The sequence below is a fragment of the Urtica dioica genome, chromosome 5 (assembly GCF_054948205.1).
Source record: "Urtica dioica subsp. dioica isolate 48M chromosome 5, U.dioica_male_clone48M_v1_H2, whole genome shotgun sequence".
In the NCBI taxonomy this organism is placed as follows: Eukaryota; Viridiplantae; Streptophyta; class Magnoliopsida; order Rosales; family Urticaceae; genus Urtica; species Urtica dioica.
This window is the reverse complement of record NC_142760.1, coordinates 12,536,187-12,557,877: the sequence shown is the minus strand read 5'-3', so window position 1 is coordinate 12,557,877 and position 21,691 is coordinate 12,536,187. Positions and strand designations below refer to the sequence as shown.

The 21,691-nt window shown below is 46.7% G+C and overlaps 48 non-coding genes across 48 annotated transcripts; all 48 read right to left on the bottom strand.

Annotated features, from left to right (window-relative positions):
• Positions 1-185: 185 nt before the first annotated feature.
• On the bottom strand, positions 186-304 carry LOC149397130 (5S ribosomal RNA). The gene has a single exon (XR_016297800.1). It is a non-coding gene; the product is annotated as a 5S ribosomal RNA (ribosomal RNA).
• Positions 305-638: 334 nt separating this feature from the next.
• On the bottom strand, positions 639-757 carry LOC149397129 (5S ribosomal RNA). The gene has a single exon (XR_016298569.1). It is a non-coding gene; the product is annotated as a 5S ribosomal RNA (ribosomal RNA).
• Positions 758-1,091: 334 nt separating this feature from the next.
• Positions 1,092-1,210, bottom strand: LOC149397128 (5S ribosomal RNA). Its single transcript, XR_016297625.1, has one exon. It is a non-coding gene; the product is annotated as a 5S ribosomal RNA (ribosomal RNA).
• A 334-nt stretch (positions 1,211-1,544) lies between these two features.
• Positions 1,545-1,663, bottom strand: LOC149397127 (5S ribosomal RNA). Its single transcript, XR_016297624.1, has one exon. It is a non-coding gene; the product is annotated as a 5S ribosomal RNA (ribosomal RNA).
• A 334-nt stretch (positions 1,664-1,997) lies between these two features.
• Positions 1,998-2,116, bottom strand: LOC149397126 (5S ribosomal RNA). Its single transcript, XR_016298234.1, has one exon. It is a non-coding gene; the product is annotated as a 5S ribosomal RNA (ribosomal RNA).
• A 334-nt stretch (positions 2,117-2,450) lies between these two features.
• LOC149397125 (5S ribosomal RNA) lies at positions 2,451-2,569 on the bottom strand. The gene has a single exon (XR_016298654.1). It is a non-coding gene; the product is annotated as a 5S ribosomal RNA (ribosomal RNA).
• A 334-nt stretch (positions 2,570-2,903) lies between these two features.
• On the bottom strand, positions 2,904-3,022 carry LOC149397124 (5S ribosomal RNA). Its single transcript, XR_016298232.1, has one exon. It is a non-coding gene; the product is annotated as a 5S ribosomal RNA (ribosomal RNA).
• Positions 3,023-3,356: 334 nt separating this feature from the next.
• On the bottom strand, positions 3,357-3,475 carry LOC149397123 (5S ribosomal RNA). Its single transcript, XR_016297840.1, has one exon. It is a non-coding gene; the product is annotated as a 5S ribosomal RNA (ribosomal RNA).
• A 334-nt stretch (positions 3,476-3,809) lies between these two features.
• On the bottom strand, positions 3,810-3,928 carry LOC149397122 (5S ribosomal RNA). Its single transcript, XR_016297837.1, has one exon. It is a non-coding gene; the product is annotated as a 5S ribosomal RNA (ribosomal RNA).
• Positions 3,929-4,262: 334 nt separating this feature from the next.
• LOC149397121 (5S ribosomal RNA) lies at positions 4,263-4,381 on the bottom strand. The gene has a single exon (XR_016297890.1). It is a non-coding gene; the product is annotated as a 5S ribosomal RNA (ribosomal RNA).
• Positions 4,382-4,715: 334 nt separating this feature from the next.
• Positions 4,716-4,834, bottom strand: LOC149397120 (5S ribosomal RNA). Its single transcript, XR_016298231.1, has one exon. It is a non-coding gene; the product is annotated as a 5S ribosomal RNA (ribosomal RNA).
• A 334-nt stretch (positions 4,835-5,168) lies between these two features.
• LOC149397119 (5S ribosomal RNA) lies at positions 5,169-5,287 on the bottom strand. The gene has a single exon (XR_016298652.1). It is a non-coding gene; the product is annotated as a 5S ribosomal RNA (ribosomal RNA).
• A 334-nt stretch (positions 5,288-5,621) lies between these two features.
• Positions 5,622-5,740, bottom strand: LOC149397118 (5S ribosomal RNA). Its single transcript, XR_016298230.1, has one exon. It is a non-coding gene; the product is annotated as a 5S ribosomal RNA (ribosomal RNA).
• A 334-nt stretch (positions 5,741-6,074) lies between these two features.
• On the bottom strand, positions 6,075-6,193 carry LOC149397117 (5S ribosomal RNA). The gene has a single exon (XR_016297836.1). It is a non-coding gene; the product is annotated as a 5S ribosomal RNA (ribosomal RNA).
• A 334-nt stretch (positions 6,194-6,527) lies between these two features.
• Positions 6,528-6,646, bottom strand: LOC149397116 (5S ribosomal RNA). Its single transcript, XR_016297835.1, has one exon. It is a non-coding gene; the product is annotated as a 5S ribosomal RNA (ribosomal RNA).
• A 334-nt stretch (positions 6,647-6,980) lies between these two features.
• LOC149397115 (5S ribosomal RNA) lies at positions 6,981-7,099 on the bottom strand. The gene has a single exon (XR_016297888.1). It is a non-coding gene; the product is annotated as a 5S ribosomal RNA (ribosomal RNA).
• A 334-nt stretch (positions 7,100-7,433) lies between these two features.
• Positions 7,434-7,552, bottom strand: LOC149397114 (5S ribosomal RNA). The gene has a single exon (XR_016298628.1). It is a non-coding gene; the product is annotated as a 5S ribosomal RNA (ribosomal RNA).
• Positions 7,553-7,886: 334 nt separating this feature from the next.
• LOC149397113 (5S ribosomal RNA) lies at positions 7,887-8,005 on the bottom strand. The gene has a single exon (XR_016298881.1). It is a non-coding gene; the product is annotated as a 5S ribosomal RNA (ribosomal RNA).
• A 334-nt stretch (positions 8,006-8,339) lies between these two features.
• LOC149397112 (5S ribosomal RNA) lies at positions 8,340-8,458 on the bottom strand. The gene has a single exon (XR_016297887.1). It is a non-coding gene; the product is annotated as a 5S ribosomal RNA (ribosomal RNA).
• A 334-nt stretch (positions 8,459-8,792) lies between these two features.
• Positions 8,793-8,911, bottom strand: LOC149397111 (5S ribosomal RNA). Its single transcript, XR_016297799.1, has one exon. It is a non-coding gene; the product is annotated as a 5S ribosomal RNA (ribosomal RNA).
• A 334-nt stretch (positions 8,912-9,245) lies between these two features.
• On the bottom strand, positions 9,246-9,364 carry LOC149397110 (5S ribosomal RNA). Its single transcript, XR_016297798.1, has one exon. It is a non-coding gene; the product is annotated as a 5S ribosomal RNA (ribosomal RNA).
• A 334-nt stretch (positions 9,365-9,698) lies between these two features.
• On the bottom strand, positions 9,699-9,817 carry LOC149397109 (5S ribosomal RNA). Its single transcript, XR_016297797.1, has one exon. It is a non-coding gene; the product is annotated as a 5S ribosomal RNA (ribosomal RNA).
• Positions 9,818-10,151: 334 nt separating this feature from the next.
• LOC149397108 (5S ribosomal RNA) lies at positions 10,152-10,270 on the bottom strand. Its single transcript, XR_016298651.1, has one exon. It is a non-coding gene; the product is annotated as a 5S ribosomal RNA (ribosomal RNA).
• Positions 10,271-10,604: 334 nt separating this feature from the next.
• LOC149397107 (5S ribosomal RNA) lies at positions 10,605-10,723 on the bottom strand. The gene has a single exon (XR_016297796.1). It is a non-coding gene; the product is annotated as a 5S ribosomal RNA (ribosomal RNA).
• A 334-nt stretch (positions 10,724-11,057) lies between these two features.
• LOC149397106 (5S ribosomal RNA) lies at positions 11,058-11,176 on the bottom strand. Its single transcript, XR_016298650.1, has one exon. It is a non-coding gene; the product is annotated as a 5S ribosomal RNA (ribosomal RNA).
• Positions 11,177-11,510: 334 nt separating this feature from the next.
• Positions 11,511-11,629, bottom strand: LOC149397105 (5S ribosomal RNA). The gene has a single exon (XR_016298229.1). It is a non-coding gene; the product is annotated as a 5S ribosomal RNA (ribosomal RNA).
• Positions 11,630-11,963: 334 nt separating this feature from the next.
• LOC149397104 (5S ribosomal RNA) lies at positions 11,964-12,082 on the bottom strand. Its single transcript, XR_016297794.1, has one exon. It is a non-coding gene; the product is annotated as a 5S ribosomal RNA (ribosomal RNA).
• Positions 12,083-12,416: 334 nt separating this feature from the next.
• Positions 12,417-12,535, bottom strand: LOC149397103 (5S ribosomal RNA). Its single transcript, XR_016297621.1, has one exon. It is a non-coding gene; the product is annotated as a 5S ribosomal RNA (ribosomal RNA).
• A 334-nt stretch (positions 12,536-12,869) lies between these two features.
• On the bottom strand, positions 12,870-12,988 carry LOC149397102 (5S ribosomal RNA). The gene has a single exon (XR_016298228.1). It is a non-coding gene; the product is annotated as a 5S ribosomal RNA (ribosomal RNA).
• A 334-nt stretch (positions 12,989-13,322) lies between these two features.
• On the bottom strand, positions 13,323-13,441 carry LOC149397101 (5S ribosomal RNA). Its single transcript, XR_016297793.1, has one exon. It is a non-coding gene; the product is annotated as a 5S ribosomal RNA (ribosomal RNA).
• A 334-nt stretch (positions 13,442-13,775) lies between these two features.
• Positions 13,776-13,894, bottom strand: LOC149397100 (5S ribosomal RNA). Its single transcript, XR_016297886.1, has one exon. It is a non-coding gene; the product is annotated as a 5S ribosomal RNA (ribosomal RNA).
• A 334-nt stretch (positions 13,895-14,228) lies between these two features.
• Positions 14,229-14,347, bottom strand: LOC149397099 (5S ribosomal RNA). The gene has a single exon (XR_016297792.1). It is a non-coding gene; the product is annotated as a 5S ribosomal RNA (ribosomal RNA).
• A 334-nt stretch (positions 14,348-14,681) lies between these two features.
• LOC149397098 (5S ribosomal RNA) lies at positions 14,682-14,800 on the bottom strand. The gene has a single exon (XR_016297885.1). It is a non-coding gene; the product is annotated as a 5S ribosomal RNA (ribosomal RNA).
• Positions 14,801-15,134: 334 nt separating this feature from the next.
• LOC149397097 (5S ribosomal RNA) lies at positions 15,135-15,253 on the bottom strand. Its single transcript, XR_016297620.1, has one exon. It is a non-coding gene; the product is annotated as a 5S ribosomal RNA (ribosomal RNA).
• A 334-nt stretch (positions 15,254-15,587) lies between these two features.
• Positions 15,588-15,706, bottom strand: LOC149397096 (5S ribosomal RNA). The gene has a single exon (XR_016297791.1). It is a non-coding gene; the product is annotated as a 5S ribosomal RNA (ribosomal RNA).
• Positions 15,707-16,040: 334 nt separating this feature from the next.
• On the bottom strand, positions 16,041-16,159 carry LOC149397095 (5S ribosomal RNA). The gene has a single exon (XR_016297464.1). It is a non-coding gene; the product is annotated as a 5S ribosomal RNA (ribosomal RNA).
• A 334-nt stretch (positions 16,160-16,493) lies between these two features.
• On the bottom strand, positions 16,494-16,612 carry LOC149397094 (5S ribosomal RNA). The gene has a single exon (XR_016297790.1). It is a non-coding gene; the product is annotated as a 5S ribosomal RNA (ribosomal RNA).
• A 334-nt stretch (positions 16,613-16,946) lies between these two features.
• LOC149397093 (5S ribosomal RNA) lies at positions 16,947-17,065 on the bottom strand. The gene has a single exon (XR_016297789.1). It is a non-coding gene; the product is annotated as a 5S ribosomal RNA (ribosomal RNA).
• A 334-nt stretch (positions 17,066-17,399) lies between these two features.
• Positions 17,400-17,518, bottom strand: LOC149397092 (5S ribosomal RNA). Its single transcript, XR_016297619.1, has one exon. It is a non-coding gene; the product is annotated as a 5S ribosomal RNA (ribosomal RNA).
• Positions 17,519-17,852: 334 nt separating this feature from the next.
• Positions 17,853-17,971, bottom strand: LOC149397091 (5S ribosomal RNA). Its single transcript, XR_016297788.1, has one exon. It is a non-coding gene; the product is annotated as a 5S ribosomal RNA (ribosomal RNA).
• A 334-nt stretch (positions 17,972-18,305) lies between these two features.
• On the bottom strand, positions 18,306-18,424 carry LOC149397090 (5S ribosomal RNA). The gene has a single exon (XR_016298187.1). It is a non-coding gene; the product is annotated as a 5S ribosomal RNA (ribosomal RNA).
• A 334-nt stretch (positions 18,425-18,758) lies between these two features.
• LOC149397089 (5S ribosomal RNA) lies at positions 18,759-18,877 on the bottom strand. The gene has a single exon (XR_016298227.1). It is a non-coding gene; the product is annotated as a 5S ribosomal RNA (ribosomal RNA).
• Positions 18,878-19,211: 334 nt separating this feature from the next.
• LOC149397088 (5S ribosomal RNA) lies at positions 19,212-19,330 on the bottom strand. Its single transcript, XR_016297787.1, has one exon. It is a non-coding gene; the product is annotated as a 5S ribosomal RNA (ribosomal RNA).
• A 334-nt stretch (positions 19,331-19,664) lies between these two features.
• Positions 19,665-19,783, bottom strand: LOC149397087 (5S ribosomal RNA). The gene has a single exon (XR_016297618.1). It is a non-coding gene; the product is annotated as a 5S ribosomal RNA (ribosomal RNA).
• Positions 19,784-20,117: 334 nt separating this feature from the next.
• LOC149397086 (5S ribosomal RNA) lies at positions 20,118-20,236 on the bottom strand. The gene has a single exon (XR_016298559.1). It is a non-coding gene; the product is annotated as a 5S ribosomal RNA (ribosomal RNA).
• Positions 20,237-20,570: 334 nt separating this feature from the next.
• LOC149397085 (5S ribosomal RNA) lies at positions 20,571-20,689 on the bottom strand. The gene has a single exon (XR_016297786.1). It is a non-coding gene; the product is annotated as a 5S ribosomal RNA (ribosomal RNA).
• Positions 20,690-21,023: 334 nt separating this feature from the next.
• On the bottom strand, positions 21,024-21,142 carry LOC149397084 (5S ribosomal RNA). The gene has a single exon (XR_016297617.1). It is a non-coding gene; the product is annotated as a 5S ribosomal RNA (ribosomal RNA).
• Positions 21,143-21,476: 334 nt separating this feature from the next.
• LOC149397083 (5S ribosomal RNA) lies at positions 21,477-21,595 on the bottom strand. Its single transcript, XR_016297785.1, has one exon. It is a non-coding gene; the product is annotated as a 5S ribosomal RNA (ribosomal RNA).
• Between the last annotated feature and the right edge of the window lie 96 nt (positions 21,596-21,691).

Below are 21,691 nucleotides of genomic sequence, written 5' to 3'. Positions count from 1 at the left end.
TGACCGGCGAAATTCCGACAAGGTGAACGGGGGAAGGGTAAAATCGTAAATTTCGCCCTCGGTCCGGAATTTCGACTTTCACCGGTGAATTGTAAGCGTAAACGGGCATTTGAACAAGACTCGGAGCGATTTTTGGTGAAATTCCATCGTTTCGGCCTCCGAAAAAAATAATTCGCAAAAAAAGAGGGATGCAACACGAGGACTTCCCAGGAGGTCACCCATCCTAGTACTACTCTCGCCCAAGCACGCTTAACTTCGGAGTTCTGATGGGATCCGGTGCACTAGTGCTGGTATGATCGCATCCGCAAGTATTTGCGCGCATTATCTATATAACAATCAACGCCGCGACTCCCAAAAGCCATAACTACGTCTTCGGTGCACCAAAAATCACGTAAAATATATGAATTCCTAATAACTTTTCGCGATCTTCGCGTTGGGACGGTTTCGGAAGAGTGACCGGCGAAATTCCGACAAGGTGAACGGGGGAAGGGTAAAATCGTAAATTTCGCCCTCGGTCCGGAATTTCGACTTTCACCGGTGAATTGTAAGCGTAAACGGGCATTTGAACAAGACTCGGAGCGATTTTTGGTGAAATTCCATCGTTTCGGCCTCCGAAAAAAAGAATTCGCAAAAAAAGAGGGATGCAACACGAGGACTTCCCAGGAGGTCACCCATCCTAGTACTACTCTCGCCCAAGCACGCTTAACTTCGGAGTTCTGATGGGATCCGGTGCATTAGTGCTCGTATGATCGCATCCGCAAGCATTAGCGCGCATTATCTATATAAGAATCAACGCCGCGACTCCCAAAAGCCATAACTACGTCTTCGGTGCACCAAAAATCACATAAAATATATGAATTCCTAATAACTTTTCGCGATCTTCGCGTTGGGACGGTTTCGGAAGAGTGACCGGCGAAATTCCGACAAGGTGAACGGGGGTAGGGTAAAATCGTAAATTTCGCCCTCGGTCTGGAATTTCGACTTTCACCGGTGAATTGTAAGCGTAAACGGGCATTTGAACAAGACTCGGAGCGATTTTTGGTGAAATTCCATCGTTTCGGCCTCCGAAAAAAAGAATTCGCAAAAAAAGAGGGATGCAACACGAGGACTTCCCAAGAGGTCACCCATCCTAGTACTACTCTCGCCCAAGCACGCTTAACTTCGGAGTTCTGATGGGATCCGGTGCATTAGTGCTGGTATGATCGCATCCACAAGCATTAGTGCGCATTATCTATATAACAATCAACGCCGCGACTCCCTAAAGCCATAACTACGTCTTCGGTGCACCAAAAATCACATAAAATATATGAATTCCTAATAACTTTTCGCGATCTTCGCGTTGGGACGGTTTCGGAAGAGTGACCGGCGAAATTCCGACAAGGTGAACGTGGGAAGGGTAAAATCGTAAATTTCGCCCTCGGTCCGGAATTTCGACTTTCACCGGTGAATTGTAAGCGTAAACGGGCATTTGAACAAGACTCGGAGCGATTTTTGGTGAAATTCCATCGTTTCGGCCTCCGAAAAAAAGAATTCGCAAAAAAAGAGGGATGCAACACGAGGACTTCCCAAGAGGTCACCCATCCTAGTACTACTCTCGCCCAAGCACGCTTAACTTCGGAGTTCTGATGGGATCCGGTGCATTAGTGCTGGTATGATCGCATCCACAAGCATTAGTGCGCATTATCTATATAACAATCAACGCCGCGACTCCCTAAAGCCATAACTACGTCTTCGGTGCACCAAAAATCACATAAAATATATGAATTCCTAATAACTTTTCGCGATCTTCGCGTTGGGACGGTTTCGGAAGAGTGACCGGCGAAATTCCGACAAGGTGAACGGGGGAAGGGTAAAATCGTAAATTTCGCCCTCGGTCCGGAATTTCGACTTTCACCGGTGAATTGTAAGCGTAAACGGGCATTTGAACAAGACTCGGAGCGATTTTTGGTGAAATTCCATCGTTTCGGCCTCCGAAAAAAAGAATTCGCAAAAAAAGAGGGATGCAACACGAGGACTTCCCAGGAGGTCACCCATCCTAGTACTACTCTCGCCCAAGCACGCTTAACTTCGGAGTTCTGATGGGATCTGGTGCATTAGTGCTGGTATGATCGCATCCGCAAGCATTAGCGCGCATTATCTATATAAGAATCAACGCCGCGACTCCCAAAAGCCATAACTACGTCTTCGGTGCACCAAAAATCACATAAAATATATGAATTCCTAATAACTTTTCGCGATCTTCGCGTTGGGACGGTTTCGGAAGAGTGATCGGCGAAATTCCGACAAGGTGAACGGGGGAAGGGTAAAATCGTAAATTTCGCCCTCGGTCCGGAATTTCGACTTTCACCGGTGAATTGTAAGCGTAAACGGGCATTTGAACAAGACTCGGAGCGATTTTTGGTGAAATTCCATCGTTTCGGCATCCGAAAAAAATAATTCGCAAAAAAAGAGGGATGCAACACGAGGACTTCCCAGGAGGTCACCCATCCTAGTACTACTCTCGCCCAAGCACGCTTAACTTCGGAGTTCTGATGGGATCCGGTGCACTAGTGCTGCTATGATCGCATCCGCAAGTATTTGCGCGCATTATTTATATAACAATCAACGCCGCGACTCCCTAAAGCCATAACTACGTCTTCGGTGCACCAAAAATCACATAAAATATATGAATTCCTAATAACTTTTCGCGATCTTCGCGTTGGGACGGTTTCGGAAGAGTGACCGGCGAAATTCCGACAAGGTGAACGGGGGAAGGGTAAAATCGTAAATTTCGCCCTCGGTCCGGAATTTCGACTTTCACCGGTGAATTGTAAGCGTAAACGGGCATTTGAACAAGACTCGGAGCGATTTTTGGTGAAATTCCATCGTTTCGGCCTCCGAAAAAAATAATTCGCAAAATAAGAGGGATGCAACACGAGGACTTCCCAGGAGGTCACCCATCCTAGTACTACTCTCGCCCAAGCACGCTTAACTTCGGAGTTCTGATGGGATCTGGTGCATTAGTGCTGGTATGATCGCATCCGCAAGCATTAGCGCGCATTATCTATATAAGAATCAACGCCGCGACTCCCAAAAGCCATAACTACGTCTTCGGTGCACCAAAAATCACATAAAATATATGAATTCCTAATAACTTTTCGCGATCTTCGCGTTGGGACGGTTTCGGAAGAGTGATCGGCGAAATTCCGACAAGGTGAACGGGGGAAGGGTAAAATCGTAAATTTTGCCCTCGGTCCGGAATTTCGACTTTCACCGGTGAATTATAAGCGTAAACGGGCATTTGAACAAGACTCGGAGCGATTTTTGGTGAAATTCCATCGTTTCGGCCTCCGAAAAAAATAATTCGCAAAAAAAGAGGGATGCAACACGAGGACTTCCCAGGAGGTCACCCATCCTAGTACTACTCTCGCCCAAGCACGCTTAGCTTCGGAGTTCTGATGGGATCCGGTGCACTAGTGCTGGTATGATCGCATCCGCAAGTATTTGCGCGCATTATCTATATAACAATCAACGCCGCGACTCCCAAAAGCCATAACTACGTCTTCGGTGCACCAAAAATCACGTAAAATATATGAATTCCTAATACCTTTTCGCGATCTTCGCGTTGGGACGGTTTCGGAAGAGTGACCGGCGAAATTCCGACAAGGTGAACGGGGGAAGGGTAAAATCGTAAATTTCGCTCTCGGTCCGGAATTTCGACTTTCACCGGTGAATTGTAAGCGTAAACGGGCATTTGAACAAGACTCGGAGCGATTTTTGGTGAAATTCCATCGTTTCGGCCTCCGAAAAAAAGAATTCGCAAAAAAAGAGGGATGCAACACGAGGACTTCCCAGGAGGTCACCCATCCTAGTACTACTCTCGCCCAAGCACGCTTAGCTTCGGAGTTCTGATGGGATCCGGTGCACTAGTGCTGGTATGATCGCATCCGCAAGTATTTGCGCGCATTATCTATATAACAATCAACGCCGCGACTCCCAAAAGCCATAACTACGTCTTCGGTGCACCAAAAATCACGTAAAATATATGAATTCCTAATACCTTTTCGCGATCTTCGCGTTGGGACGGTTTCGGAAGAGTGACCGGCGAAATTCCGACAAGGTGAACGGGGGAAGGGTAAAATCGTAAATTTCGCTCTCGGTCCGGAATTTCGACTTTCACCGGTGAATTGTAAGCGTAAACGGGCATTTGAACAAGACTCGGAGCGATTTTTGGTGAAATTCCATCGTTTCGGCCTCCGAAAAAAAGAATTCGCAAAAAAAGAGGGATGCAACACGAGGACTTCCCAGGAGGTCACCCATCCTAGTACTACTCTCGCCCAAGCACGCTTAACTTCGGAGTTCTGATGGGATCCGGTGCATTAGTGCTAGTATGATCGCATCCGCAAGCATTAGCGCGCATTATCTATATAAGAATCAACGCCGCGACTCCCAAAAGCCATAACTACGTCTTCGGTGCACCAAAAATCACATAAAATATATGAATTCCTAATAACTTTTCGCGATCTTCGCGTTGGGACGGTTTCGGAAGAGTGACCGGCGAAATTCCGACAAGGTGAACGGGGGAAGGGTAAAATCGTAAATTTCGCCCTCGGTCCGGAATTTCGACTTTCACCGGTGAATTGTAAGCGTAAACGGGCATTTGAACAAGACTCGGAGCGATTTTTGGTGAAATTCCATCGTTTCGGCCTCCGAAAAAAAGAATTCGCAAAAAAAGAGGGATGCAACACGAGGACTTCCCAGGAGGTCACCCATCCTAGTACTACTCTCGCCCAAGCACGCTTAACTTCGGAGTTCTGATGGGATCTGGTGCATTAGTGCTGGTATGATCGCATCCGCAAGCATTAGCGCGCATTATCTATATAAGAATCAACGCCGCGACTCCCAAAAGCCATAACTACGTCTTCGGTGCACCAAAAATCACATAAAATATATGAATTCCTAATAACTTTTCGCGATCTTCGCGTTGGGACGGTTTCGGAAGAGTGATCGGCGAAATTCCGACAAGGTGAACGGGGGAAGGGTAAAATCGTAAATTTCGCCCTCGGTCCGGAATTTCGACTTTCACCGGTGAATTGTAAGCGTAAACGGGCATTTGAACAAGACTCGGAGCGATTTTTGGTGAAATTCCATCGTTTCGGCATCCGAAAAAAATAATTCGCAAAAAAAGAGGGATGCAACACGAGGACTTCCCAGGAGGTCACCCATCCTAGTACTACTCTCGCCCAAGCACGCTTAACTTCGGAGTTCTGATGGGATCCGGTGCACTAGTGCTGCTATGATCGCATCCGCAAGTATTTGCGCGCATTATTTATATAACAATCAACGCCGCGACTCCCTAAAGCCATAACTACGTCTTCGGTGCACCAAAAATCACATAAAATATATGAATTCCTAATAACTTTTCGCGATCTTCGCGTTGGGACGGTTTCGGAAGAGTGACCGGCGAAATTCCGACAAGGTGAACGGGGGAAGGGTAAAATCGTAAATTTCGCCCTCGGTCCGGAATTTCGACTTTCACCGGTGAATTGTAAGCGTAAACGGGCATTTGAACAAGACTCGGAGCGATTTTTGGTGAAATTCCATCGTTTCGGCCTCCGAAAAAAATAATTCGCAAAATAAGAGGGATGCAACACGAGGACTTCCCAGGAGGTCACCCATCCTAGTACTACTCTCGCCCAAGCACGCTTAACTTCGGAGTTCTGATGGGATCTGGTGCATTAGTGCTGGTATGATCGCATCCGCAAGCATTAGCGCGCATTATCTATATAAGAATCAACGCCGCGACTCCCAAAAGCCATAACTACGTCTTCGGTGCACCAAAAATCACATAAAATATATGAATTCCTAATAACTTTTCGCGATCTTCGCGTTGGGACGGTTTCGGAAGAGTGATCGGCGAAATTCCGACAAGGTGAACGGGGGAAGGGTAAAATCGTAAATTTTGCCCTCGGTCCGGAATTTCGACTTTCACCGGTGAATTATAAGCGTAAACGGGCATTTGAACAAGACTCGGAGCGATTTTTGGTGAAATTCCATCGTTTCGGCCTCCGAAAAAAATAATTCGCAAAAAAAGAGGGATGCAACACGAGGACTTCCCAGGAGGTCACCCATCCTAGTACTACTCTCGCCCAAGCACGCTTAGCTTCGGAGTTCTGATGGGATCCGGTGCACTAGTGCTGGTATGATCGCATCCGCAAGTATTTGCGCGCATTATCTATATAACAATCAACGCCGCGACTCCCAAAAGCCATAACTACGTCTTCGGTGCACCAAAAATCACGTAAAATATATGAATTCCTAATACCTTTTCGCGATCTTCGCGTTGGGACGGTTTCGGAAGAGTGACCGGCGAAATTCCGACAAGGTGAACGGGGGAAGGGTAAAATCGTAAATTTCGCTCTCGGTCCGGAATTTCGACTTTCACCGGTGAATTGTAAGCGTAAACGGGCATTTGAACAAGACTCGGAGCGATTTTTGGTGAAATTCCATCGTTTCGGCCTCCGAAAAAAAGAATTCGCAAAAAAAGAGGGATGCAACACGAGGACTTCCCAGGAGGTCACCCATCCTAGTACTACTCTCGCCCAAGCACGCTTAGCTTCGGAGTTCTGATGGGATCCGGTGCACTAGTGCTGGTATGATCGCATCCGCAAGTATTTGCGCGCATTATCTATATAACAATCAACGCCGCGACTCCCAAAAGCCATAACTACGTCTTCGGTGCACCAAAAATCACGTAAAATATATGAATTCCTAATACCTTTTCGCGATCTTCGCGTTGGGACGGTTTCGGAAGAGTGACCGGCGAAATTCCGACAAGGTGAACGGGGGAAGGGTAAAATCGTAAATTTCGCTCTCGGTCCGGAATTTCGACTTTCACCGGTGAATTGTAAGCGTAAACGGGCATTTGAACAAGACTCGGAGCGATTTTTGGTGAAATTCCATCGTTTCGGCCTCCGAAAAAAAGAATTCGCAAAAAAAGAGGGATGCAACACGAGGACTTCCCAGGAGGTCACCCATCCTAGTACTACTCTCGCCCAAGCACGCTTAACTTCGGAGTTCTGATGGGATCCGGTGCATTAGTGCTAGTATGATCGCATCCGCAAGCATTAGCGCGCATTATCTATATAAGAATCAACGCCGCGACTCCCAAAAGCCATAACTACGTCTTCGGTGCACCAAAAATCACATAAAATATATGAATTCCTAATAACTTTTCGCGATCTTCGCGTTGGGACGGTTTCGGAAGAGTGACCGGCGAAATTCCGACAAGGTGAACGGGGGTAGGGTAAAATCGTAAATTTCGCCCTCGGTCCGGAATTTCGACTTTCACCGGTGAATTGTAAGCGTAAACGGGCATTTGAACAAGACTCGGAGCGATTTTTGGTGAAATTCCATCGTTTCGGCCTCCGAAAAAAAGAATTCGCAAAATAAGAGGGATGCAACACGAGGACTTCCCAGGAGGTCACCCATCCTAATACTACTCTCGCCCAAGCACGCTTAACTTCGGAGTTCTGATGGGATCTGGTGCATTAGTGCTGGTATGATCGCATCCGCAAGCATTAGCGCGCATTATCTATATAAGAATCAACGCCGCGACTCCCAAAAGCCATAACTACGTCTTCGGTGCACCAAAAATCACATAAAATATATGAATTCCTAATAACTTTTCGCGATCTTCGCGTTGGGACGGTTTCGGAAGAGTGATCGGCGAAATTCCGACAAGGTGAACGGGGGAAGGGTAAAATCGTAAATTTCGCCCTCGGTCCGGAATTTCGACTTTCACCGGTGAATTATAAGCGTAAACGGGCATTTGAACAAGACTCGGAGCGATTTTTGGTGAAATTCCATCGTTTCGGCCTCCGAAAAAAATAATTCGCAAAAAAAGAGGGATGCAACACGAGGACTTCCCAGGAGGTCACCCATCCTAGTACTACTCTCGCCCAAGCACGCTTAGCTTCGGACTTCTGATGGGATCCGGTGCACTAGTGCTGGTATGATCGCATCCGCAAGTATTTGCGCGCATTATCTATATAACAATCAACGCCGCGACTCCCAAAAGCCATAACTACGTCTTCGGTGCACCAAAAATCACGTAAAATATATGAATTCCTAATAACTTTTCGCGATCTTCGCGTTGGGACGGTTTCGGAAGAGTGACCGGCGAAATTCCGACAAGGTGAACGGGGGAAGGGTAAAATCGTAAATTTCGCCCTCGGTCCGGAATTTCGACTTTCACCGGTGAATTGTAAGCGTAAACGGGCATTTGAACAAGACTCGGAGCGATTTTTGGTGAAATTCCATCGTTTCGGCCTCCGAAAAAAAGAATTCGCAAAAAAAGAGGGATGCAACACGAGGACTTCCCAGGAGGTCACCCATCCTAGTACTACTCTCGCCCAAGCACGCTTAACTTCGGAGTTCTGATGGGATCCGGTGCATTAGTGCTAGTATGATCGCATCCGCAAGCATTAGCGCGCATTATCTATATAAGAATCAACGCCGCGACTCCCAAAAGCCATAACTACGTCTTCGGTGCACCAAAAATCACATAAAATATATGAATTCCTAATAACTTTTCGCGATCTTCGCGTTGGAACGGTTTCGGAAGAGTGACCGGCGAAATTCCGACAAGGTGAACGGGGGAAGGGTAAAATCGTAAATTTCGCCCTCGGTCCGGAATTTCGACTTTCACCGGTGAATTATAAGCGTAAACGGGCATTTGAACAAGACTCGGAGCGATTTTTGGTGAAATTCCATCGTTTCGGCCTCCGAAAAAAAGAATTCGCAAAAAAAGAGGGATGCAACACGAGGACTTCCCAGGAGGTCACCCATCCTAGTACTACTCTCGCCCAAGCACGCTTAACTTCGGAGTTCTGATGGGATCCGGTGCACTAGTGCTGGTATGATCGCATCCGCAAGTATTTGCGCGCATTATCTATATAACAATCAACGCCGCGACTCCCAAAAGCCATAACTACGTCTTCGGTGCACCAAAAATCACGTAAAATATATGAATTCCTAATAACTTTTTGCGATCTTCGCGTTGGGACGGTTTCGGAAGAGTGATCGGCGAAATTCCGACAAGGTGAACGGGGGAAGGGTAAAATCGTAAATTTCGCCCTCGGTCCGGAATTTCGACTTTCACCGGTGAATTGTAAGCGTAAACGGGCATTTGAACAAGACTCGGAGCGATTTTTGGTGAAATTCCATCGTTTCGGCCTCCGAAAAAAATAATTCGCAAAAAAAGAGGGATGCAACACGAGGACTTCCCAGGAGGTCACCCATCCTAGTACTACTCTCGCCCAAGCACGCTTAACTTCGGAGTTCTGATGGGATCCGGTGCACTAGTGCTGGTATGATCGCATCCGCAAGTATTTGCGCGCATTATCTATATAACAATCAACGCCGCGACTCCCTAAAGCCATAACTACGTCTTCGGTGCACCAAAAATCACATAAAATATATGAATTCCTAATAACTTTTTGCGATCTTCGCGTTGGGACGGTTTCGGAAGAGTGACCGGCGAAATTCCGACAAGGTGAACGGGGGAAGGGTAAAATCGTAAATTTCGCCCTCGGTCCGGAATTTCGACTTTCACCGGTGAATTGTAAGCGTAAACGGGCATTTGAACAAGACTCGGAGCGATTTTTGGTGAAATTCCATCGTTTCGGCCTCCGAAAAAAATAATTCGCAAAAAAAGAGGGATGCAACACGAGGACTTCCCAGGAGGTCACCCATCCTAGTACTACTCTCGCCCAAGCACGCTTAACTTCGGAGTTCTGATGGGATCCGGTGCACTAGTGCTGGTATGATCGCATCCGCAAGTATTTGCGCGCATTATCTATATAACAATCAACGCCGCGACTCCCAAAAGCCATAACTACGTCTTCGGTGCACCAAAAATCACATAAAATATATGAATTCCTAATAACTTTTCGCGATCTTCGCGTTGGGACGGTTTCGGAAGAGTGACCGGCGAAATTCCGACAAGGTGAACGGGGGAAGGGTAAAATCGTAAATTTCGCCCTCGGTCCGGAATTTCGACTTTCACCGGTGAATTGTAAGCGTAAACGGGCATTTGAACAAGACTCGGAGCGATTTTTGGTGAAATTCCATCGTTTCGGCCTCCGAAAAAAATAATTCGCAAAAAAAGAGGGATGCAACACGAGGACTTCCCAGGAGGTCACCCATCCTAGTACTACTCTCGCCCAAGCACGCTTAACTTCGGAGTTCTGATGGGATCCGGTGCACTAGTGCTGCTATGATCGCATCCGCAAGTATTTGCGCGCATTATCTATATAACAATCAACGCCGCGACTCCCTAAAGCCATAACTACGTCTTCGGTGCACCAAAAATCACATAAAATATATGAATTCCTAATAACTTTTCGCGATCTTCGCGTTGGGACGGTTTCGGAAGAGTGACCGGCGAAATTCCGACAAGGTGAACGGGGGAAGGGTAAAATCGTAAATTTCGCCCTCGGTCCGGAATTTCGACTTTCACCGGTGAATTGTAAGCGTAAACGGGCATTTGAACAAGACTCGGAGCGATTTTTGGTGAAATTCCATCGTTTCGGCCTCCGAAAAAAATAATTCGCAAAAAAAGAGGGATGCAACACGAGGACTTCCCAGGAGGTCACCCATCCTAGTACTACTCTCGCCCAAGCACGCTTAACTTCGGAGTTCTGATGGGATCCGGTGCACTAGTGCTGGTATGATCGCATCCGCAAGTATTTGCGCGCATTATCTATATAACAATCAACGCCGCGACTCCCAAAAGCCATAACTACGTCTTCGGTGCACCAAAAATCACATAAAATATATGAATTCCTAATAACTTTTCGCGATCTTCGCGTTGGGACGGTTTCGGAAGAGTGATCGGCGAAATTCCGACAAGGTGAACGGGGGAAGGGTAAAATCGTAAATTTTGCCCTCGGTCCGGAATTTCGACTTTCACCGGTGAATTATAAGCGTAAACGGGCATTTGAACAAGACTCGGAGCGATTTTTGGTGAAATTCCATCGTTTCGGCCTCCGAAAAAAATAATTCGCAAAAAAAGAGGGATGCAACACGAGGACTTCCCAGGAGGTCACCCATCCTAGTACTACTCTCGCCCAAGCACGCTTAACTTCGGAGTTCTGATGGGATCCGGTGCACTAGTGCTGCTATGATCGCATCCGCAAGTATTTGCGCGCATTATCTATATAACAATCAACGCCGCGACTCCCTAAAGCCATAACTACGTCTTCGGTGCACCAAAAATCACATAAAATATATGAATTCCTAATAACTTTTCGCGATCTTCGCGTTGGGACGGTTTCGGAAGAGTGACCGGCGAAATTCCGACAAGGTGAACGGGGGAAGGGTAAAATCGTAAATTTCGCCCTCGGTCCGGAATTTCGACTTTCACCGGTGAATTGTAAGCGTAAACGGGCATTTGAACAAGACTCGGAGCGATTTTTGGTGAAATTCCATCGTTTCGGCCTCCGAAAAAAATAATTCGCAAAATAAGAGGGATGCAACACGAGGACTTCCCAGGAGGTCACCCATCCTAGTACTACTCTCGCCCAAGCACGCTTAACTTCGGAGTTCTGATGGGATCTGGTGCATTAGTGCTGGTATGATCGCATCCGCAAGCATTAGCGCGCATTATCTATATAACAATCAACGCCGCGACTCCCTAAAGCCATAACTACGTCTTCGGTGCACCAAAAATCACATAAAATATATGAATTCCTAATAACTTTTCGCGATCTTCGCGTTGGGACGGTTTCGGAAGAGTGATCGGCGAAATTCCGACAAGGTGAACGGGGGAAGGGTAAAATCGTAAATTTTGCCCTCGGTCCGGAATTTCGACTTTCACCGGTGAATTATAAGCGTAAACGGGCATTTGAACAAGACTCGGAGCGATTTTTGGTGAAATTCCATCGTTTCGGCCTCCGAAAAAAATAATTCGCAAAAAAAGAGGGATGCAACACGAGGACTTCCCAGGAGGTCACCCATCCTAGTACTACTCTCGCCCAAGCACGCTTAACTTCGGAGTTCTGATGGGATCCGGTGCACTAGTGCTGGTATGATCGCATCCGCAAGTATTTGCGCGCATTATCTATATAACAATCAACGCCGCGACTCCCAAAAGCCATAACTACGTCTTCGGTGCACCAAAAATCACATAAAATATATGAATTCCTAATAACTTTTCGCGATCTTCGCGTTGGGACGGTTTCGGAAGAGTGACCGGCGAAATTCCGACAAGGTGAACGGGGGAAGGGTAAAATCGTAAATTTCGCTCTCGGTCCGGAATTTCGATTTTCACCGGTGAATTGTAAGCGTAAACGGGCATTTGAACAAGACTCGGAGCGATTTTTGGTGAAATTCCATCGTTTCGGCCTCCGAAAAAAATAATTCGCAAAAAAAGAGGGATGCAACACGAGGACTTCCCAAGAGGTCACCCATCCTAGTACTACTCTCGCCCAAGCACGCTTAACTTCGGAGTTCTGATGGGATCCGGTGCATTAGTGCTGGTATGATCGCATCCACAAGCATTAGTGCGCATTATCTATATAACAATCAACGCCGCGACTCCCTAAAGCCATAACTACGTCTTCGGTGCACCAAAAATCACATAAAATATATGAATTCCTAATAACTTTTCGCGATCTTCGCGTTGGGACGGTTTCGGAAGAGTGACCGGCGAAATTCCGACAAGGTGAACGGGGGAAGGGTAAAATCGTAAATTTCGCCCTCGGTCCGGAATTTCGACTTTCACCGGTGAATTGTAAGCGTAAACGGGCATTTGAACAAGACTCGGAGCGATTTTTGGTGAAATTCCATCGTTTCGGCCTCCGAAAAAAATAATTCGCAAAATAAGAGGGATGCAACACGAGGACTTCCCAGGAGGTCACCCATCCTAGTACTACTCTCGCCCAAGCACGCTTAACTTCGGAGTTCTGATGGGATCTGGTGCATTAGTGCTGGTATGATCGCATCCGCAAGCATTAGCGCGCATTATCTATATAAGAATCAACGCCGCGACTCCCAAAAGCCATAACTACGTCTTCGGTGCACCAAAAATCACATAAAATATATGAATTCCTAATAACTTTTCGCGATCTTCGCGTTGGGACGGTTTCGGAAGAGTGATCGGCGAAATTCCGACAAGGTGAACGGGGGAAGGGTAAAATCGTAAATTTTGCCCTCGGTCCGGAATTTCGACTTTCACCGGTGAATTATAAGCGTAAACGGGCATTTGAACAAGACTCGGAGCGATTTTTGGTGAAATTCCATCGTTTCGGCCTCCGAAAAAAATAATTCGCAAAAAAAGAGGGATGCAACACGAGGACTTCCCAGGAGGTCACCCATCCTAGTACTACTCTCGCCCAAGCACGCTTAACTTCGGAGTTCTGATGGGATCCGGTGCACTAGTGCTGGTATGATCGCATCCGCAAGTATTTGCGCGCATTATCTATATAACAATCAACGCCGCGACTCCCAAAAGCCATAACTACGTCTTCGGTGCACCAAAAATCACGTAAAATATATGAATTCCTAATAACTTTTCGCGATCTTCGCGTTGGGATGGTTTCGGAAGAGTGACCGGCGAAATTCCGACAAGGTGAACGGGGGAAGGGTAAAATCGTAAATTTCGCCCTCGGTCCGGAATTTCGACTTTCACCGGTGAATTGTAAGCGTAAACGGGCATTTGAACAAGACTCGGAGCGATTTTTGGTGAAATTCCATCGTTTCGGCCTCCGAAAAAAAGAATTCGCAAAAAAAGAGGGATGCAACACGAGGACTTCCCAGGAGGTCACCCATCCTAGTACTACTCTCGCCCAAGCACGCTTAACTTCGGAGTTCTGATGGGATCCGGTGCATTAGTGCTAGTATGATCGCATCCGCAAGCATTAGCGCGCATTATCTATATAAGAATCAACGCCGCGACTCCCAAAAGCCATAACTACGTCTTCGGTGCACCAAAAATCACATCAAATATATGAATTCCTAATAACTTTTCGCGATCTTCGCGTTGGGACTGTTTCGGAAGAGTGACCGGCGAAATTCCGACAAGGTGAACGGGGGAAGGGTAAAATCGTAAATTTCGCCCTCGGTCCGGAATTTCGACTTTCACCGGTGAATTGTAAGCGTAAACGGGCATTTGAACAAGACTCGGAGCGATTTTTGGTGAAATTCCATCGTTTCGGCCTCCGAAAAAAAGAATTCGCAAAAAAAGAGGGATGCAACACGAGGACTTCCCAGGAGGTCACCCATCCTAGTACTACTCTCGCCCAAGCACGCTTAACTTCGGAGTTCTGATGGGATCCGGTGCACTAGTGCTGGTATGATCGCATCCGCAAGTATTTGCGCGCATTATCTATATAACAATCAACGCCGCGACTCCCAAAAGCCATAACTACGTCTTCGGTGCACCAAAAATCACGTAAAATATATGAATTCCTAATAACTTTTCGCGATCTTCGCGTTGGGACGGTTTCGGAAGAGTGACCGGCGAAATTCCGACAAGGTGAACGGGGGAAGGGTAAAATCGTAAATTTCGCCCTCGGTCCGGAATTTCGACTTTCACCGGTGAATTGTAAGCGTAAACGGGCATTTGAACAAGACTCGGAGCGATTTTTTGTGAAATTCCATCGTTTCGGCCTCCGAAAAAAAGAATTCGCAAAAAAAGAGGGATGCAACACGAGGACTTCCCAGGAGGTCACCCATCCTAGTACTACTCTCGCCCAAGCACGCTTAACTTCGGAGTTCTGATGGGATCCGGTGCATTAGTGCTAGTATGATCGCATCCGCAAGCATTAGCGCGCATTATCTATATAAGAATCAACGCCGCGACTCCCAAAAGCCATAACTACGTCTTCGGTGCACCAAAAATCACATAAAATATATGAATTCCTAATAAATTTTCGCGATCTTCGCGTTGGGACGGTTTCGGAAGAGTGACCGGCGAAATTCCGACAAGGTGAACGGGGGAAGGGTAAAATCGTAAATTTCGCCCTCGGTCCGGAATTTCGACTTTCACCGGTGAATTGTAAGCGTAAACGGGCATTTGAACAAGACTCGGAGCGATTTTTGGTGAAATTCCATCGTTTCGGCCTCCGAAAAAAAGAATTCGCAAAAAAAGAGGGATGCAACACGAGGACTTCCCAAGAGGTCACCCATCCTAGTACTACTCTCGCCCAAGCACGCTTAACTTCGGAGTTCTGATGGGATCCGGTGCATTAGTGCTGGTATGATCGCATCCACAAGCATTAGTGCGCATTATCTATATAACAATCAACGCCGCGACTCCCTAAAGCCATAACTACGTCTTCGGTGCACCAAAAATCACATAAAATATATGAATTCCTAATAACTTTTCGCGATCTTCGCGTTGGGACGGTTTCGGAAGAGTGACCGGCGAAATTCCGAAAAGGTGAACGGGGGAAGGGTAAAATCGTAAATTTCGCCCTCGGTCCGGAATTTCGACATTCACCGGTGAATTGTAAGCGTAAACGGGCATTTGAACAAGACTCGGAGCGATTTTTGGTGAAATTCCATCGTTTCGGCCTCCGAAAAAAATAATTCGCAAAAAAAGAGGGATGCAACACGAGGACTTCCCAGGAGGTCACCCATCCTAGTACTACTCTCGCCCAAGCACGCTTAACTTCGGAGTTCTGATGGGATCCGGTGCACTAGTGCTGGTATGATCGCATCCGCAAGTATTTGCGCGCATTATCTATATAACAATCAACGCCGCGACTCCCAAAAGCCATAACTACGTCTTCGGTGCACCAAAAATCACATAAAATATATGAATTCCTAATAACTTTTCGCGATCTTCGCGTTGGGACGGTTTCGGAAGAGTGACCGGCGAAATTCCGACAAGGTGAACGGGGGAAGGGTAAAATCGTAAATTTCGCTCTCGGTCTGGAATTTCGACTTTCACCGGTGAATTGTAAGCGTAAACGGGCATTTGGACAAGACTCGGAGCGATTTTTGGTGAAATTCCATCGTTTCGGCCTCCGAAAAAAATAATTCGCAAAAAAAGAAGGATGCAACACGAGGACTTCCCAGGAGGTCACCCATCCTAGTACTACTCTCGCCCAAGCACGCTTAACTTCGGAGTTCTGATGGGATCCGGTGCATTAGTGCTGGTATGATCGCATCCGCAAGCATTAGCGCGCATTATCTATATAAGAATCAACGCCGCGACTCCCAAAAGCCATAACTACGTCTTCGGTGCACCAAAAATCACATAAAATATATGAATTCCTAATAACTTTTCGCGATCTTCGCGTTGGGACGGTTTCGGAAGAGTGATCGGCGAAATTCCGACAAGGTGAACGGGGGAAGGGTAAAATCGTAAATTTCGCCCTCGGTCCGGAATTTCGACTTTCACCGGTGAATTGTAAGCGTAAACGGGCATTTGAACAAGACTCGGAGCGATTTTTGGTGAAATTCCATCGTTTCGGCCTCCGAAAAAAATAATTCGCAAAAAAAGAGGGATGCAACACGAGGACTTCCCAGGAGGTCACCCATCCTAGTACTACTCTCGCCCAAGCACGCTTAACTTCGGAGTTCTGATGGGATCCGGTGCACTAGTGCTGGTATGATCGCATCCGCAAGTATTTGCGCGCATTATCTATATAACAATCAACGCCGCGACTCCCTAAAGCCATAACTACGTCTTCGGTGCACCAAAAATCACATAAAATATATGAATTCCTAATAACTTTTCGCGATCTTCGCGTTGGGACGGTTTCGGAAGAGTGACCGGCGAAATTCCGACAAGGTGAACGGGGGAAGGGTAAAATCGTAAATTTCGCCCTCGGTCCGGAATTTCGACTTTCACCGGTGAATTGTAAGCGTAAACGGGCATTTGAACAAGACTCGGAGCGATTTTTGGTGAAATTCCATCGTTTCGGCCTCCGAAAAAAATAATTCGCAAAAAAAGAGGGATGCAACACGAGGACTTCCCAGGAGGTCACCCATCCTAGTACTACTCTCGCCCAAGCACGCTTAACTTCGGAGTTCTGATGGGATCCGGTGCACTAGTGCTGGTATGATCGCATCCGCAAGTATTTGCGCGCATTATCTATATAACAATCAACGCCGCGACTCCCAAAAGCCATAACTACGTCTTCGGTGCACCAAAAATCACATAAAATATATGAATTCCTAATAACTTTTCGCGATCTTCGCGTTGGGACGGTTTCGGAAGAGTGACCGGCGAAATTCCGACAAGGTGAACGGGGGAAGGGTAAAATCGTAAATTTCGCTCTCGGTCCGGAATTTCGACTTTCACCGGTGAATTGTAAGCGTAAACGGGCATTTGAACAAGACTCGGAGCGATTTTTGGTGAAATTCCATCGTTTCGGCCTCCGAAAAAAATAATTCGCAAAAAAAGAGGGATGCAACACGAGGACTTCCCAAGAGGTCACCCATCCTAGTACTACTCTCGCCCAAGCACGCTTAACTTCGGAGTTCTGATGGGATCCGGTGCATTAGTGCTGGTATGATCGCATCCACAAGCATTAGCGCGCATTATCTATATAACAATCAACGCCGCGACTCCCTAAAGCCATAACTACGTCTTTGGTGCACCAAAAATCACATAAAATATATGAATTCCTAATAACTTTTTGCGATCTTCGCATTGGGACGGTTTCGGAAGAGTGACCGGCGAAATTCCGACAAGGTGAACGGGGGAAGGGTAAAATCGTAAATTTCGCCCTCGGTCCGGAATTTCGACTTTCACCGGTGAATTGTAAGCGTAAACGGGCATTTGAACAAGACTCGGAGCGATTTTTGGTGAAATTCCATCGTTTCGGCCTCCGAAAAAAATAATTCGCAAAATAAGAGGGATGCAACACGAGGACTTCCCAGGAGGTCACCCATCCTAGTACTACTCTCGCCCAAGCACGCTTAACTTCGGAGTTCTGATGGGATCCGGTGCACTAGTGCTGGTATGATCGCATCCGCAAGCATTAGCGCGCATTATCTATATAAGAATCAACGCCGCGACTCCCAAAAGCCATAACTACGTCTTCGGTGCACCAAAAATCACATAAAATATATGAATTCCTAATAACTTTTCGCGATCTTCGCGTTGGGACGGTTTCGGAAGAGTGATCGGCGAAATTCCGACAAGGTGAACGGGGGAAGGGTAAAATCGTAAATTTTGCCCTCGGTCCGGAATTTCGACTTTCACCGGTGAATTATAAGCGTAAACGGGCATTTGAACAAGACTCGGAGCGATTTTTGGTGAAATTCCATCGTTTCGGCCTCCGAAAAAAATAATTCGCAAAAAAAGAGGGATGCAACACGAGGACTTCCCAGGAGGTAACCCATCCTAGTACTACTCTCGCCCAAGCACGCTTAACTTCGGAGTTCTGATGGGATCCGGTGCACTAGTGCTGGTATGATCGCATCCGCAAGTATTTGCGCGCATTATCTATATAACAATCAACGCCGCGACTCCCTAAAGCCATAACTACGTCTTCGGTGCACCAAAAATCACATAAAATATATGAATTCCTAATAACTTTTCGCGATCTTCGCGTTGGGACGGTTTCGGAAGAGTGACCGGCGAAATTCCGACAAGGTGAACGGGGGAAGGGTAAAATCGTAAATTTCGCCCTCGGTCCGGAATTTCGACTTTCACCGGTGAATTGTAAGCGTAAACGGGCATTTGAACAAGACTCGGAGCGATTTTTGGTGAAATTCCATCGTTTCGGCCTCCGAAAAAAATAATTCGCAAAATAAGAGGGATGCAACACGAGGACTTCCCAGGAGGTCACCCATCCTAGTACTACTCTCGCCCAAGCACGCTTAACTTCGGAGTTCTGATGGGATCTGGTGCATTAGTGCTGGTATGATCGCATCCGCAAGCATTAGCGCGCATTATCTATATAAGAATCAACGCCGCGACTCCCAAAAGCCATAACTACGTCTTCGGTGCACCAAAAATCACATAAAATATATGAATTCCTAATAACTTTTCGCGATCTTCGCGTTGGGACGGTTTCGGAAGAGTGATCGGCGAAATTCCGACAAGGTGAACGGGGGAAGGGTAAAATCGTAAATTTTGCCCTCGGTCCGGAATTTCGACTTTCACCGGTGAATTATAAGCGTAAACGGGCATTTGAACAAGACTCGGAGCGATTTTTGGTGAAATTCCATCGTTTCGGCCTCCGAAAAAAATAATTCGCAAAAAAAGAGGGATGCAACACGAGGACTTCCCAGGAGGTCACCCATCCTAGTACTACTCTCGCCCAAGCACGCTTAACTTCGGAGTTCTGATGGGATCCGGTGCACTAGTGCTGGTATGATCGCATCCGCAAGTATTTGCGCGCATTATCTATATAACAATCAACGCCGCGACTCCCAAAAGCCATAACTACGTCTTCGATGCACCAAAAATCACATAAAATATATGAATTCCTAATAACTTTTCGCGATCTTCGCGTTGGGACGGTTTCGGAAGAGTGACCGGCGAAATTCCGACAAGGTGAACGGGGGAAGGGTAAAATCGTAAATTTCGCTCTCGGTCCGGAATTTCGACTTTCACCGGTGAATTGTAAGCGTAAACGGGCATTTGAACAAGACTCGGAGCGATTTTTGGTGAAATTCCATCGTTTCGGCCTCCGAAAAAAATAATTCGCAAAAAAAGAGGGATGCAACACGAGGACTTCCCAAGAGGTCACCCATCCTAGTACTACTCTCGCCCAAGCACGCTTAACTTCGGAGTTCTGATGGGATCCGGTGCATTAGTGCTGGTATGATCGCATCCACAAGCATTAGTGCGCATTATCTATATAACAATCAACGCCGCGACTCCCTAAAGCCATAACTACGTCTTCGGTGCACCAAAAATCACATAAAATATATGAATTCCTAATAACTTTTCGCGATCTTCGCGTTGGGACGGTTTCGGAAGAGTGACCGGCGAAATTCCGACAAGGTGAACGGGGGAAGGGTAAAATCGTAAATTTCGCCCTCGGTCCGGAATTTCGACTTTCACCGGTGAATTGTAAGCGTAAACGGGCATTTGAACAAGACTCGGAGCGATTTTTGGTGAAATTCCATCGTTTCGGCCTCCGAAAAAAATAATTCGCAAAATAAGAGAGATGCAACACGAGGACTTCCCAGGAGGTCACCCATCCTAGTACTACTCTCGCCCAAGCACGCTTAACTTCGGAGTTCTGATGGGATCTGGTGCATTAGTGCTGGTATGATCGCATCCGCAAGCATTAGCGCGCATTATCTATATAAGAATCAACGCCGCGACTCCCAAAAGTCATAACTACGTCTTCGGTGCACCAAAAATCACATAAAATATATGAATTCCTAATAACTTTTCGCGATCTTCGCGTTGGGACGGTTTCGGAAGAGTGATCGGCGAAATTCCGACAAGGTGAACGGGGGAAGGGTAAAATCGTAAATTTTGCCCTCGGTCCGGAATTTCGACTTTCACCGGTGAATTATAAGCGTAAACGGGCATTTGAACAAGACTCGGAGCGATTTTTGGTGAAATTCCATCGTTTCGGCCTCCGAAAAAAATAATTCGCAAAAAAAGAGGGATGCAACACGAGGACTTCCCAGGAGGTCACCCATCCTAGTACTACTCTCGCCCAAGCACGCTTAACTTCGGAGTTCTGATGGGATCCGGTGCACTAGTGCTGGTATGATCGCATCCGCAAGTATTTGCGCGCATTATCTATATAACAATCAACGCCGCGACTCCCAAAAGCCATAACTACGTCTTCGGTGCACCAAAAATCACGTAAAATATATGAATTCCTAATAACTTTTCGCGATCTTCGCGTTGGGATGGTTTCGGAAGAGTGACCGGCGAAATTCCGACAAGGTGAACGGGGGAAGGGTAAAATCGTAAATTTCGCCCTCGGTCCGGAATTTCGACTTTCACCGGTGAATTGTAAGCGTAAACGGGCATTTGAACAAGACTCGGAGCGATTTTTGGTGAAATTCCATCGTTTCGGCCTCCGAAAAAAATAATTCGCAAAAAAAGAGGGATGCAACACGAGGACTTCCCAAGAGGTCACCCATCCTAGTACTACTCTCGCCCAAGCACGCTTAACTTCGGAGTTCTGATGGGATCCGGTGCATTAGTGCTGGTATGATCGCATCCACAAGCATTAGCGCGCATTATCTATATAACAATCAACGCCGCGACTCCCTAAAGCCATAACTACGTCTTTGGTGCACCAAAAATCACATAAAATATATGAATTCCTAATAACTTTTTGCGATCTTCGCATTGGGACGGTTTCGGAAGAGTGACCGGCGAAATTCCGACAAGGTGAACGGGGGAAGGGTAAAATCGTAAATTTCGCCCTCGGTCCGGAATTTCGACTTTCACCGGTGAATTGTAAGCGTAAACGGGCATTTGAACAAGACTCGGAGCGATTTTTGGTGAAATTCCATCGTTTCGGCCTCCGAAAAAAATAATTCGCAAAATAAGAGGGATGCAACACGAGGACTTCCCAGGAGGTCACCCATCCTAGTACTACTCTCGCCCAAGCACGCTTAACTTCGGAGTTCTGATGGGATCCGGTGCACTAGTGCTGGTATGATCGCATCCGCAAGCATTAGCGCGCATTATCTATATAAGAATCAACGCCGCGACTCCCAAAAGCCATAACTACGTCTTCGGTGCACCAAAAATCACATAAAATAT